Genomic DNA, 14,138 nt, shown 5'->3' on the forward strand with positions numbered 1-14,138 from the left:
GGGCTATATTGCACTGAACTTTCCTTAATTTTATGGACTTAAGGCTTTTTTAAATGACATCTTTGGACTTAAGTCTTTTTTTACCAGAAGTTGAATTTTAATTTTACTGACTTAGGGCCGATTTTGCAGCGATTTTTCAAACCATTACATACAATCAGTATTTGAGAATTTAGATTATACAGGAGTGAGAGGGCCATTGTGAATTTTGAATTTGAAACTTTTTCCTTCTACAGTACACTTTCCAAAACAAGCATACAAGCAAAAAGGGACTTTGAAGCTCAAATCGCCACGAAATTTCAGAAAATAAAGTATCAGCAGTTATCGTTAGCTTCATGCTTTATGTCTCCTCCTTTAGAGTAAAAAAAGGTTAAAAAGGTTGCGATTCTGTTACAGTGACATTGGTCAAGTAAAGGACTATCAAGTATTGGTTAAAGATTGGATCATACGTGCCAGCACCTTACAGTATTCAAAACTAGTTTCTAGATAATGCTCTAGTCAGCTAGGTCTGTAGTTAAAAGGTCTCGAGCTCGGAGTGAAAGTCTTTAGCTAGTTACCTATGGTAAAAAATTCAAAAGAAGGTTATGACAATCCCCTTATTTAATCTTTTCTTCTCTAAAGGATCAGAAATATAAAACTACATGGATAACCATTATAATAGGATTTGAAATTAAGGGACTCCTTAAAGAACAATGAGTCGTGCGTTTCAAACATTACTAAGTAACACAACTGATGTCTTTAACAAAATATAAGTAGGCTGATAAAAATATTTACATTAATAAGAGTTTTAAAAATTAAAAATCTAATTCAAACACACAATTTTGCTTCTGGCTTCACCTTACAAAGAAGGTCTTAAATTTGAAATATTATTAAGTTTAAAGAACTAGAGCTAACAGAACTGTAAGATTGCTAAAAGGTTAGATAGAATGAATAAAGCAGTTCGAACCTGGGGATAAGATAAATTCAACATTCGAGCAAAATCGTAACAATAAAATGAAAAACAAATTTTAACATAATCGTGAAAGCTTGGTAAAGATATAATCTAGATGAACAGTCATTGCTCCCAATAAACTTAGAAAAGAAATTTTAACAAATAAAAATGATATGAACTTTTAATTGGTTTTCTTGTGTACTGTCTTCTTTGGTACTGTCTTCTTTGGTACTGTCTTCTTTGGTACTGTCTTCTTTGGCACTGTCTCCTTTGGTACTGTCTCCTTTGGTACTGTCTTCTTTGATTTTACAACATCCTTTTTTGTCTTGTTGACAGGAAGATTTTCAAAGTAAGAATGATGCCTTTGGGGGATCAGTCTTTTCTTGCACAATTCAAGCAAATCTTTCTTCTTTCTTTCAGCGATACCACAAGGTTTCTGATACTTTCTCATCTCCATTTCTTTACTTTTCTCTGACATCTTGTTTCTCAGGCTGGCCAAAGATTTTGAAAACTTTGCTGTACGGTAATTTTCATCATATTGGTACTTGAAATACATTGTTTCTGGATTTTCAAGGGAAAATTTGATGCATACCATTTCCAACCAGAAGACTTTTGTGACTTTCCTATTTTGCATCTCCATCTTTTCATTGAGCTCCTTTTGTTTCTTCTTCTGCTCCTCCGTCATGATTTCCTCAGTTTTGTCGTTTAAAACATCGTGATATTCAGGAAAGGCTTTAGGATTCTTGAAATCAATGATATCCTGATGCTCTAAGACGTTGAAAACACACTTTTGTTTCTTGAAAGCACATTGGATCATGGCTTCCCATTCTGCCTGTGTGTAGATTGTTTTATTTGAAACCATTCTTTCAATCACTGAGTGTGCGGTGTCATTTTCACTATATGAATGACCAGATACCAGGTATGTGAGGGTTATAGATTGAATGCCAAACTTTATGATAGCATAGGACAACATGATATATATCATCCTATTATTGTTCTGCCCTCCACATCGATCGCAAAATAATTGGAATTTTTTCACCCCACTTTGAGTTTTCATTTCCAGAAACTTTAATAAACTTGTCGCTACCTCGCAGGATCCCTTTTGACATTCGGCCTCTGTCCAAAAGAAACAGGATGTTTCCATACTTGAAATGTCGGTAACAGTCAAATTATGGTTGGTTAGACGTCTTGAATAGTAGAAGGAGCTTACTTGGCCAAATGGTGTCAACAACACTTTTTGAAGATCGAAAGCTGCCACCACAAGCTCTTTGTCTAATTTTGATTCGAGTTTACAATCCTCCTTAATTTGTCTAACCATGTCTTTTTCTTTCAAATGGTTTCGTTGGTCATTTTTTATTTCTTCGGTCAAATCTTCTGGTTTGCGATTGTTGTATGCCTCACAAGTATCACATCTGTCTTTCTTTAGATGTTGAAACTTTAAGTTAAATCGTTCGTTAAAGATACGTGCGTAAAATTTATACGTCACCTCTGGGTAAGATTTTGTATGACGCCATTCCTTATACATGCGATACATCTCTGCTATTGATAGGTCGATTGGAAGGTACTCATACTTGGACTCCTTCCTAACGTAATGGGATTCAAGCACTTGGAATTGCTTAATATGTTCTACAACGCATGCTTCTTCTTCCTTAGCGGTTTTATGGTTAGAGTGTCGTCCTCGGCCATCAGGCTTTGGTGTTCCAGTGATTGTTTTATTTTTCAAAGCAGTGCGTACACGTTTTTCACTGATGCTCAACGTGTTCAAAAACATGACTGAGCAACATTTAACTTGCTCTTCCTCTTTTTGGAGGTGAAAGATTCGAGAAAATTCACGGCTTCTCTTTTTCGTTGTGTCCCTCTTTCGCTCTCTTTGCTTCTTAGTTTGTCTAACTAGGGCAAGAATTTGTGCGTTTTGTGCTTGTTGATTTCCACTGGCATAAAACTCTTCAAATATTTTCTGGCGCACTTCTTCTGTAAAGACCTCATAACATTTTTGGGTACAGTTACAAGGTCCCTTCATCGTTTTTCCTTTGACAGTTTTGACCTTTTTCCTGGAACCTCTCTCTTTATATAGATACTGGAAGTCTTTACCCGAATGTCTAGCCTTTTTGCTAATGTTTCGAACCCATTCCTTTGGGTTTCGTTTCCGTTTTTTTGTTGTTGTAGGTGTAGGGAACTTAGCTTCAGTACCACTCTTTTCGATTGATTTAGGTTTGATTATCTTTATGTCGGAAGTATTCCATAATATTGCCGATCCTTGGCATGTAGTATCAGCGTCAAATTTGTCCCATGTGCTTGCCTTTTTAAACACCTTTGTAATGAAAAAGCGACTCTCCCATGCTTGGATTAGGTTACCATGAACCATTGTTCCTGGGATGGTTTTTTCATATTTTGCTTTGAAAATTTCATCTCCTTCATGTACTAAATAAACATCTTGACCATCAATGAGAGGTTTCCATCCACTGTTGGTGTTATCGTTGTATTCATTTTGACTGGAGTCATCTGCTTCATCGCCACTACCGTCTGAGTCTGACAAAAACGCGAAGTTCTCATAATTAGGTACGTGTCTGTTGAACTTTCGTTTTGATACTTCAATGCCAAGTTTGGCGAGCTCTTTATCATTATGCAGAATGTTCTTCTCTCTCAGTGCTTCAATATTGATGTTGTTGGTCTGGAAAACAAGATAAAGGAATGTTTATGAGATGCTCTCATTTGTGAGAAGGTAAATTTCATATTGGGATTACAATATACTAGGTATCTATGTATGTGAGAGAAATCATACCTCGATGGAACTATCTTCATCTGATGATGATGAGCAAAGGTCGGCTAAGTCATCTCCTAAAAAAAATTATGGAGATTTCATTTTGAATGTAGTTGAGTGTTGAATTTAATCAAGTACTTTGTTTGATTAGGATTTTAATCCAAATAGATACAGTCAATAGGTACTTACAGAATCGTAAAGTTTGATGTTTTTGTGAATGTTTGAATGGGATTTTATTTGTATATTGTATGCTTGTGTCTGTGTGTGTACTTGGTGTTTGACAATTTGACAAGGTAACTCAATGTTTGTAGCATGTGTTGGTTCAAATAGACTTGAAAACGAAGAAAACGTACTTTATTTCTGAATCAAGATGTCAAACGAAATGAATATCACAAAAGTAAAAGGATAAAATATACATACCATGTATCACATTTGTGGAGTTCAATATTCCTGAAGGACCTGGGACTTGACCATCATCAGAGGTTAAACCTAAAAGTCAAGCAAGAAATATAAAAAAGCGAAGGAATAAAAATCAGACAAAAAAGATTAAATGTAAAAACAAAGAGTTTGGAGACAAAAGATTTCAGGGGTGAATGACAAGAGTGAAATATAAGGACTAAAATAATTAAACACTGAGAATGATCAGAACCAAAGAGTTTTGAGACAGAACACTTCATTCAGGACACGGACATACCTTTTTCTCCTTGATTGATAACAGATAGCTCAACTTTAGCTTGACCATCAGCAGGGGTAATATCTGAAAGACAAGAATGAAGTATTAGCACCTAATTAATTAAAAGCTGAGAATGATCAGAACCAAAAAATTTTAAGACGGAACACTTCATTCAGGACACGGACATACCTTTTTCTCCTTGATTGATAACAAGGGACTCCGATGTAGCTTCACGATCAGCAGGGGTGACATCTGAAAGCCGAGAAGATAGATACTTAGTGAGACGCCGAGAAGAACAATAAAGACCAAGAGGCTGCGGGGAATACACTCCATGAAAGATTGATATTGTTGTTGTGAAACTGTCGAACGTGCTAACCGCACTGGCTCAACTTCAATATCTTTCAAATTACTCGTAGGCCCATTTGTAAATTTTAGCAGAAGGTTCTAGATATAACATCAACTGGCCTTTAGACCTCGAAAATCAGAATATTCAAAAACACTTCAACAAAATTTCAGCCAAATCCAATCATTTTTGAAGTCTCCAGCCTGCCCTAAAGTTTTAGCCTCGTTTCGGCGAAAACTCGTAACCACGCCCTTAAAAATGAAAATTTTCAAAAAATGAAAAAAAAAAAACCCAGATATTCACCCAAGGAACAAGTGTGCCAAATTTCAGCCAAATTCGATCATTTTTGAAGTCTCCAGCCTGCCCCAAAGTCTTAGGGCAGACAGACTGACTGGCAGAAAGACAGACATTCTCAGATTCTAGCTCAACTGAAGTTGAGAATAGTCAAAACGGTTTAAGTAGAAAATTAGAAAAAAATACCTTCTTCAGCTTGAGTTTCATTCAGGGACTTTGAAGGAACATTTTCATCCTCCTTGAATAGCCAATCTTTTTCAAAAGCAATTATCTCGTTGTCAATATCCCATTGGATTTGTAGTTTTTGTCCAAAACTTCCCACCACCTTTCCAAATACCCTGGCATTTGCCCAATTATCCCCAAATTTACTGTATGACCATCTATCCTTAACTTGTTTACTCTTTGAATCGTCAAATCGCCAAGCTTCAGTAGAAACTCGAGAGCCTATTGTTATTCTTCTCATCTTATTAACTTGTTTGCTAGATAAAAGTAATTAAAAACTTTCACAATAATACTTTAGTCAAACAAACTGTAACAAAAAGAAATTGGCATCATCCTTTTAACTTTAAAAAAAAAACTTTGTCAACCCTCTGAAACACTCACAAATCAATAAAAACAAAATTATGAAGTAACTGCACTGTACTGTATATTGTTGAAGAAAAATGAATCGAATGAAGACGTTGCAGTGGAATGGAGATACTTATATAACACAACAAATAATTTGGCTTAAGTCACATGAAATTATAAAAGTTTCAAATTAAAAGAGCCCTAAGTCCACAAAAGAAAAAATTTTGGACTTAAGGCTTTCTTTCCTTGAACCTTAGGACTTAAGGCTGTTTTATGCTTGATATTATTGAGGAATCTGAAATCCTTATTTTTTTTGAATCGCAAAAAACACCACTTTTCAGTAGGAATTTGGGGGACTTAAGGCCGTTTTTTGAAAGCGGGAATGCTGAAATAGGGGGGTATGCCTTTAACTCATTTTTCGAAAAAATGGACTTAAGTCTGTCTTGAATTGACACGGCGATATATCGTAATCCGTCAGAAACATATTTCATGCAGTGTCAGTCCGTTACATAAGGTAGTTCTGAACAAGTTGGCCAGACACGTATATGTAATGCACCAAGTCCTAGCCCATTACTCATTAGCAATTTTGAAAAAGCCCTAGGAAAATGAAAGAAAGGTATTTGTTCGACCATTCTTTAGGAGCAAAATACTTTTAAATATAACAAAATGACCCATGTTTAAATTAGCAGTGTCAATTTATTAAAACTTAGTGTTCATTCATTTTCAATTCTCAACACCCCCTCAGGCTTTCTTTTATTTGTTTTATAGCTCAATCATGTAATAAAGGTTTTTATATATGACTATTATTGTATTTTTATACCTGAAGAAGCTAATCAAATTTCAGAAAACACTAAAACTTTTCCCACATCATATGACAACAATCAAATGACCAATGAATTTTAACAACCCAAAATGCTAAAGGACAAAACAAACTAAATTTCACGAGATACACATTACTAGAACAATTAAAACAAATTTAGCGGTTTGTGTAATTTACGATGCACGATCCAACGATTCACGATGCGCGATCCATGCATATATTATGTTAGTCATTCTAATTATGCATTTATAGGTTTTAGTAATCACATATTTTAATTCCTTCTTTTGTATTCCTGGAGAATCAATGTAAAGTATGCGTGTATAAATTTAACCTCAACAATCAAATCAAATCAAAACATAAACTTTTTTGCCCATGCTTTGAATTGAATATCTTCTAACCTTTTTGCTCTCTTTCTTAAAAAAAACAACGTTTCTCCGATTAAACCAACCAAATGCATTGGATTGAGACAGGGTTATAAACAGAAATTTACACTGTTGTGGTAAAGTAGGGGAAGACGTTTAGTTTAGCACGTGTATAAACTCACCTTTTTTGAGAAAGATCAAATAAAATGAATTAACTTGATCATCAAACAGAGAAAAAATCAAATAAATAAAAACACCAGTTGCCATTCTGTTGGTAAAAGGCTTTTATAAGAACATGCCAAAAGTAACCAATGATTCCTTATTTATCTTATTCACTGTTCTTAAAAAAATAATAAACGTACAAAAATGAGTTTTCTTTTAATAAATTTTTCGCGCCAAAACTTTTCTATGACGTCAAGGCTTTTTCGCTATCAATTTTTGGTTTTTCTACACAGAAGATATAAGTTATTTTAATCAGTCTCATTATGATAAATTATTTCCCCTTCTTTTTTTAATTTTTTTTCGTTATTGTTATATGATGTTTGTAGCTAGCATTATGAAAACTTATTTGTGCATAATTAGAATAATTAACATAAATCAACATAAATCATGCATGGATCGTGCATCGTGCATCGTGAATCGTTGGATCGCGCATCGTAAATTACACAAACCGCAAATTTAGCGAACCTAATATTTAAAATGAAAAGAGATATAAACCGAAAGAAAATGGAAAAAAGTATGAAAAGATGAAGACTGAAGTCTGAGATCAGATGCGGTACCTAGAGTAAGCATCCCCTGCCACCCGCGAGTCACCCGTCGTCTTCCTGAAAGAAAAGGAGTAGTATTGGCCTGACACTATCGAGAAATGATTAGAGAAAAATATGAAAGAGAGCAAAAAGAGAAAACGAAGAAAGTACAAAAAATCGGCCTAGAACCCGGTGCGGAATCCCGCTTTCGGGCGACCGTACTTGTTGAGAGAATGATATAACTAAACAAAAAAACTTTCAAAAGAATTTAGCTTTAAACATATATTAGTTCGTACATTATTTATTAGGGATCCACGAACCGCCACATACTACCCATGAGCATTTTTTTCTTGTCCACGTCTTTTCTGGCGAACCAACATAAAATATTTTCTCGACACACAAAATTTTCCAGGCGAAAAAATAAGTCTGATTTATGATTGAAATTAAACCTTTTATTTATCATCCAGTTAGTACTTTGATGCTGTTTTCCAGTTCATTTTTCACAGATTGCCACAATATCAAAGGCTTTTTGATGACATAATTTGTGTTAAAATTCAGCCGGCCGCCATTTTCTTCACCTACTTTAAGATTTTGAAGGTTTTACAATTTACTGACGACGCAGAAAATACACAAATTTCGGCCGGATGGTCGGCCTGATCCTTAGTGCTGTAGGCTAATGAAAAAAAAATTAACGGGCGCAACGGAAGACGGACAGGGAAAATGACCGCGCATTATGAGTGCAGAGGTGTCAACAACACTTCCGTTAGCTATACTTTCACACCTCTTGTCCAAATAATATAGGAGTTGTGTGACGGTGGAGCGGCGAGTAATGAAACCGTATTGCTTGTTGGTTAGAACCCTCATCGGGGTTTTCAAGTAGTGGTGAGACTCCGCTTGATGACTAAGTTTAGATCTTACATGAGACCAAAATATCTTTGGCTTTTCCTTGGATTTATTACAAATGTTTTTTTCATAATCCCTGTGGGCCTTTGACATCAAACTATTAACTCTGTTTCTTACAATAGTGTAATCGACACGATGACAATCTCTCCTACTCAACCTAAGCCAGCCCAGCCCAAGAAAAAGCAGCGTACATTAAATAGACTGAGTAAATTGCTTGCTACTGTTAATTCAAAAGGAAACAAGTCTAAGAACAAATCAAGTGACTTTAAATCAATAAGGATTCAAATCAGGTGGCAAAAGAGAGGGGAAGAAGCTTTCGTGAAAAATGAATATGGAGGTGGGCAAAGGTCCAATTTGGCGACCAAGACGACCCTACTTTCCTTGAATTTTTAAGCAAAGGTCAATCATATTATTACCCAAACGGGGAAAACGGGTTGGAAGAAAAGTTAGAGAATGTTGTTTGTAAGATTCTCTCTGCTGGTGGACACAGGATTCCTAACAATCAAAAGATTAGAGAATACTTGGATGAAAACGAACGTTTCCCATCAAAGACTTATTTTTTGTATAGACTTACAATTGCATTTGAAACAAAAGATTTGTCAGATGATTATAATAAAGATGACGCTGGTGACAACAAACTTGCTCCTTTCCCGTTGAGACCCATCAACCAAATTTCAAGGCCTAAGTAAAAGAAAGATTTGTAGCACATGTAGTGGGACTTATTTAGACTTTTGTCTTCGCTCTGATCAGGACCAAACATTTAAAGAATCTTTGAATACAGATCAGTTAAAAGGAAAAGAGAACCAGAAGAACCACCAAGGAAGGTTAGAGAACAATGAAATTCACAACTTACGGAAAAAACAGATGAAACAAGGGAAAGTCTTGGAATTGGTGGCATTAGACAAAAACGTTTGTCTTTCTTCAAAGATGCACCAAACGATAGCTATGATGAGAACTTAGCACTGATCAGAAGCAATAAGTTCAAGAGCTCTGAATGGGAACATAAGGAAATTTCAATTAGACAACGTTTTGTTGTTAAATTCTTTTTTAAGATAAACCACTGGAACCTGTTAAGGCAACTTTTTTAAGTTGTGGAAGTACTGAGGCAGCTGTCGATGATGGCGGGCCAATGAAAGAATTGGTTACAATGTTTTATGAGAAGATAAATGGAGTTCTAACTCAAGGACCACCCAATAATCAAGCATGTTTAGACCATTTTCTATACATTTGGAGCCTGTGGTTATCAGACAGAAGCAGCCGGCGGAGAGATTTTTCAGAAATATGTGTTCTTATCTTCTAGCCCTGGTCAAAAAGCAAGATTTTACAATTTCGTGTAAGGAATTGTAAGTTCTTATAAGTTCTCAAATAACTCCAAGTAAGGGCTGTTAAGAATATACAAGATCTTGCAAGAACGGATAAGTTTTGACCAAGATTTCGCAAGAAATTACAGGATTTTGCAAGAACAGACAAGTTCTGACCACTGTTTAAAGTAAGAGTTAGCAAGAAATTGCAAGAACTTGTAAGAATGGATAAGTTTTGACCACTGTTTAAAGTAAGATTTAGCAAGAAATTGCAAGAACTTGTAAGAATGGATAAGTTTTGACCACTGTTTAAAGTAAGATTTAGCAAGAAATTGCAAGAACTTGTAAGAACGGATAAGTTGTGACCACTTTTTAAAGTAAGATTTCGCAAGAAATTGCAAGATCTTATAAGAACGGATAAGTTTTGACCACTGTTTGAAGTAAGATTTCGCAAGAAATTGCAAGATCTTGCAAGAACGGATAAGCTGTGACGACTGTTTAAAGTAAGATTTCGCAAGAAATTGCAAGAACTTGTAAGAACGGATAAGTTTTGGCCACTGTTTAAAGTAAGATTTCGCAAGAAATTGCAAGATTTTGCAAGAACGGATAAGTTTTGACCACTGTTAGAAGTAAGATCTCGCAAAAACGGGTAAATTCTGAACACTACTCAAACTTGGGTAAAGTGAAAGGAAAAGAAACATTTCGTGTTTGGTTTTTAATGGTTATTTACATATTTACATAAAAAGATAAATGGTTAAATCAATGTATACAAGTAAAAATTAAGACATATCTATAAAATCATTTTCTGCGCTCTTCTTCTTATTTTTCTTTTTTTCGTTACGTTAGTCTCGGCAATGCTGGTTAATGGAATCTCTGCACATTTTCCATATGTGCTCGTTTTTGGGTTTTTCACCTTGCAGATAATGATGGAGGATTAAAAAATATATAACCTAAATTATACATGTATAATTAAAGAACCTGAATAATTTAATAGTCTCTTCGTTTGGGACAGAGCAATAAAGTAGCAGGGCTTTCGCAAAATGTAAAATTTCAAAAGAAAATTGATCCAAACTACACAGAGCGAAATAAGTGAACGATTATTACAAAATGAAGTGGATACATACGTTTTAGTAATTCTAGCCGTTCACCCTCCAACTCAACCAGACCTTTCTCCACCATCATTGGTCGGTAGCTGTCTGCAGGGTCGATCAGCCTTTTGGTTCTTTCCTCTAGACTCCAGAGATCCCGAGCAACACTGTTTGCATACAACGTAGGTCGTCTGTGCCTAGCCCGTTTTGTTAAATAGTTATCTCCATTGTATGTCTAAAATTAGAAATTCAAAATTAGAAATGCAAATTTAAAAAGCAGAGAAACAGTCAAAGTAACTTCTTAAGCCGAGAATTTTAGCTGAGATTCGATACGATAGGTAATTTCTACGAATGATACACACTTCAGTATTAAAGTTTAAAACCCTTACAAAGTCATCTTCATTTATGGCTTCTTCAGGAGGGTCGGCTCGATCATGATTTTGCTGGTGAGATAGCCGATCCTAAAATAAAGGAAGAAAAGTCATATAAAAATCGATTTTTCTCTTCTATTCATTCAAATTGACTGTGACACAATACTAAATTATATGATTATGAAAAACAAAAAAAAGTAAACTTCGGAAATGTATACCTTAACATCCGCAAGTAATTGGTTTGTCGTTTTTTGTTGGTTTATAAGTTCCCTGAGAAGAGTCTCCACCTTAAAAGTGAAGAATCTTGTATTTCATTTCAAATGCAGTATAAACAATAATTTCATATATAACACGAAAACCCACATGGTGATAATTGAAAAAAATAAATAAGCAAAATGTCAAAATTCCAGGGAATTTCAATACTCAATAGTATTTAGTAAAAGTACGCTCAATTTTTTTTCAAAAGTACACTGGACTGGGTACCTCAATAATGCACTCAAGTAACTTACATTTGAAGTACCATTGAGCCAACCTCGTTCCCTGCGCATCATCAGCTTTTTTATGCTTTAACTATATGGCGCTAGATAATACCCTGGCATTGGCTGGTCAAACGTTACGTCATCGGGCCCATTACCATTGGGCGAGCGGTTTCGCTGACGGCGCAATTATTTGTTTACATTATTTGCCTGCTACCAAGTAGTCGCCGGCGAAACTAATCAAAAGGTCAAAAAAATTAAAAATTACAAACAAAGTCTGAAAGTGAAATTGATCGATAAATACAGTATATGTGAAAGTTTTGTAGTCACTCTGGTATGAAATAAGAATATCAAGTATGTAATTAACCACATTTCATCATTATAGTTATATGACTGGAGCTCGAAGACATCATGTCAGAAGGTAAAAGCAATTTATCTGTTTATTATGAAATTTATAGCTATCTATATATATTTCGATGTATTTCGATATTTAAGTAACATCAGGCCCAGGAATAAATTTACCTACCAAAAGCAAACGAAAGCTAAGGTGCTGACCCTTCCTACCCTATCCTGTGTCATGGGTTTTTCTTGTACCTGTCTACATAATTTGTAGAGCTATCCAGGGCGTTCCAGGGCTAGTAAGGGCATGATGAATGAACAACAAACTGCTAAAAAAAGAAAGTGTAAAATATAAAGTAGAATTTTTGAAGTCATGTAGAACTTTTCCAAGCCATTTTTTAAAAGTAACTTTTTCTAAAGGTATATTTTAACATGTTTATTCTGTGAAAAATTATTTTTTAATGATGAAAAAATTCCTATCTATATATTTAGCTAAACCAAAATTTTCTTTTTGCTTTTCAGCCGACGAAAATGTACCAAAAGAAAAAATTACAACCGAGTTGAATGTTGTCTTTGCCCTAATCAAACAACAACTAAACACATTAATCGTCTTTTTACATCTTGTGGGAGAAAAAAGACATCATTAATGACATACAATCCATATTGGACATAAGAATAGAAAGCAATCATAATTCGCCTGGTATTTGTCGTGTTTGTACAAATTTTTTAGAAAAAAGTATAACATTTCGTCACCAATCGAAAGCTCACTTTGAAAAATATTGTAGCAGCCACACTAACATTTCGATAATCAGTACAAAGAGAATGGCCTCAGAGTCACCAACTGCAGAAACACCAATATTAAAAAAAAAAACATACAGCCATCAACAGAAAAATCAAAAAGACTCTAGACTAGGTGAATTTCCATCCACCAACAACCTCATACTTGAGAAAATGATTGTATCCACAAAAGCATTGTGTAAACGCAAAGGCGGCTCTATTTTACACAATCATTCGTTTCAAGCTTTGGAAGATTTTGACAATGATGCCATTTGGAAAGAGATGGTCACTCATCTACCCATTTTTGTAGAAACATTGTACGCTATTGCAACTGGCAACCAATCAAGTCATAGTGATAACATTAAAAAATCTCTTCGCATCAAATTTGTCACCATCTATTGCATTTTGATGAACGAGCGATGGCATGAATTAAGTTTGTTTCAACGCGTCACTACTGTTTTGATGGTTGAAGGTGGTTGCACAAAAGAGGTTAGTATGATCTCTAGTTTATCATGACAGGCTTTTATTTTTTCAAAGAGATTTTTTTTGAGTCTTAAGTCTTCTTTAATTGTACTAGCGAGCAAAATACATGGATTGCTTTCCAAGACTGGCCTCCCCGTGGCGCAACCCGCAAGTATCAGCTACCCAGTGACTTTGCCAGGACAATCTATCATAATAATATGGTAGATGTTGCAGCTATGAGGGCGCTGAGAAACTAACAGGTCTTGGACATATACAGTTATAGGTGTTGGGAACTACAAAAATATATTGTTTTTTTCCAATCACTTATTGAAAGTCTGCATAAATCAATTTTCAAGGAAGGAAAAGAAAGAGTCATAAGTGACTTTCGTTCATTTCTTCCTTGTGTACACTTTCCATACCTCAATTATTTTTAAATTGATTCAGTTTCAGACCAGAATGAATCACCTGGGAATTTGCCTTTCACATACAAGGAAACCAAATTTAATAAAGTTGATCGGTGGTCACTTTTGTGATAAAATTGTAGAATTAGTGAGAGAAAATCACACCTTCAGGGGCACATGTGACAATTGGGACATAAAGATCTTGGCCCATGACATGGCAAAAGCCAAACAGAATGAGGACTTGCACCTTTTTGCCTCAAACATGATTTTAAACCGAATCGATTTCAGTGATCTCCCAAATGACCTACATATTTCAGCAATATTTGTACATAGCAATGATTAGGGAAGGAACTGTAAAAATAAATAGATTTCCAAAATCAAAGATCTTAATGACAGACCTAGCTTTTCATTTTCTCTCGTAATACCTTAAGTGGATAAATTTACGCAAATTAGGCCTTCTTTAATTGGTTTCCCAACTACCAGCTATATAAATTGTAAAAATCTAACAATTTTAGAGATTTGTGTT

At 35.0% G+C, this 14,138-nt stretch overlaps 1 long non-coding RNA gene across 1 annotated transcript; it reads right to left on the reverse strand.

Annotated features, from left to right (window-relative positions):
• Window positions 1-10,827: 10,827 nt before the first annotated feature.
• LOC136815379 (uncharacterized) lies at window positions 10,828-11,485 on the reverse strand. The gene is made up of 3 exons (XR_010847710.1): window positions 11,376-11,485; window positions 11,176-11,247; window positions 10,828-11,021 (listed from the first exon to the last, which is right to left on the reverse strand). It is a non-coding gene; the product is annotated as an uncharacterized lncRNA (long non-coding RNA).
• Window positions 11,486-14,138: the final 2,653 nt, after the last annotated feature.

This window comes from Clytia hemisphaerica, unplaced genomic scaffold (assembly GCF_902728285.1).
Source record: "Clytia hemisphaerica strain Z4C2 unplaced genomic scaffold, Clytia hemisphaerica genome assembly, whole genome shotgun sequence".
NCBI classification, from domain to species: Eukaryota; Metazoa; Cnidaria; class Hydrozoa; order Leptothecata; family Clytiidae; genus Clytia; species Clytia hemisphaerica.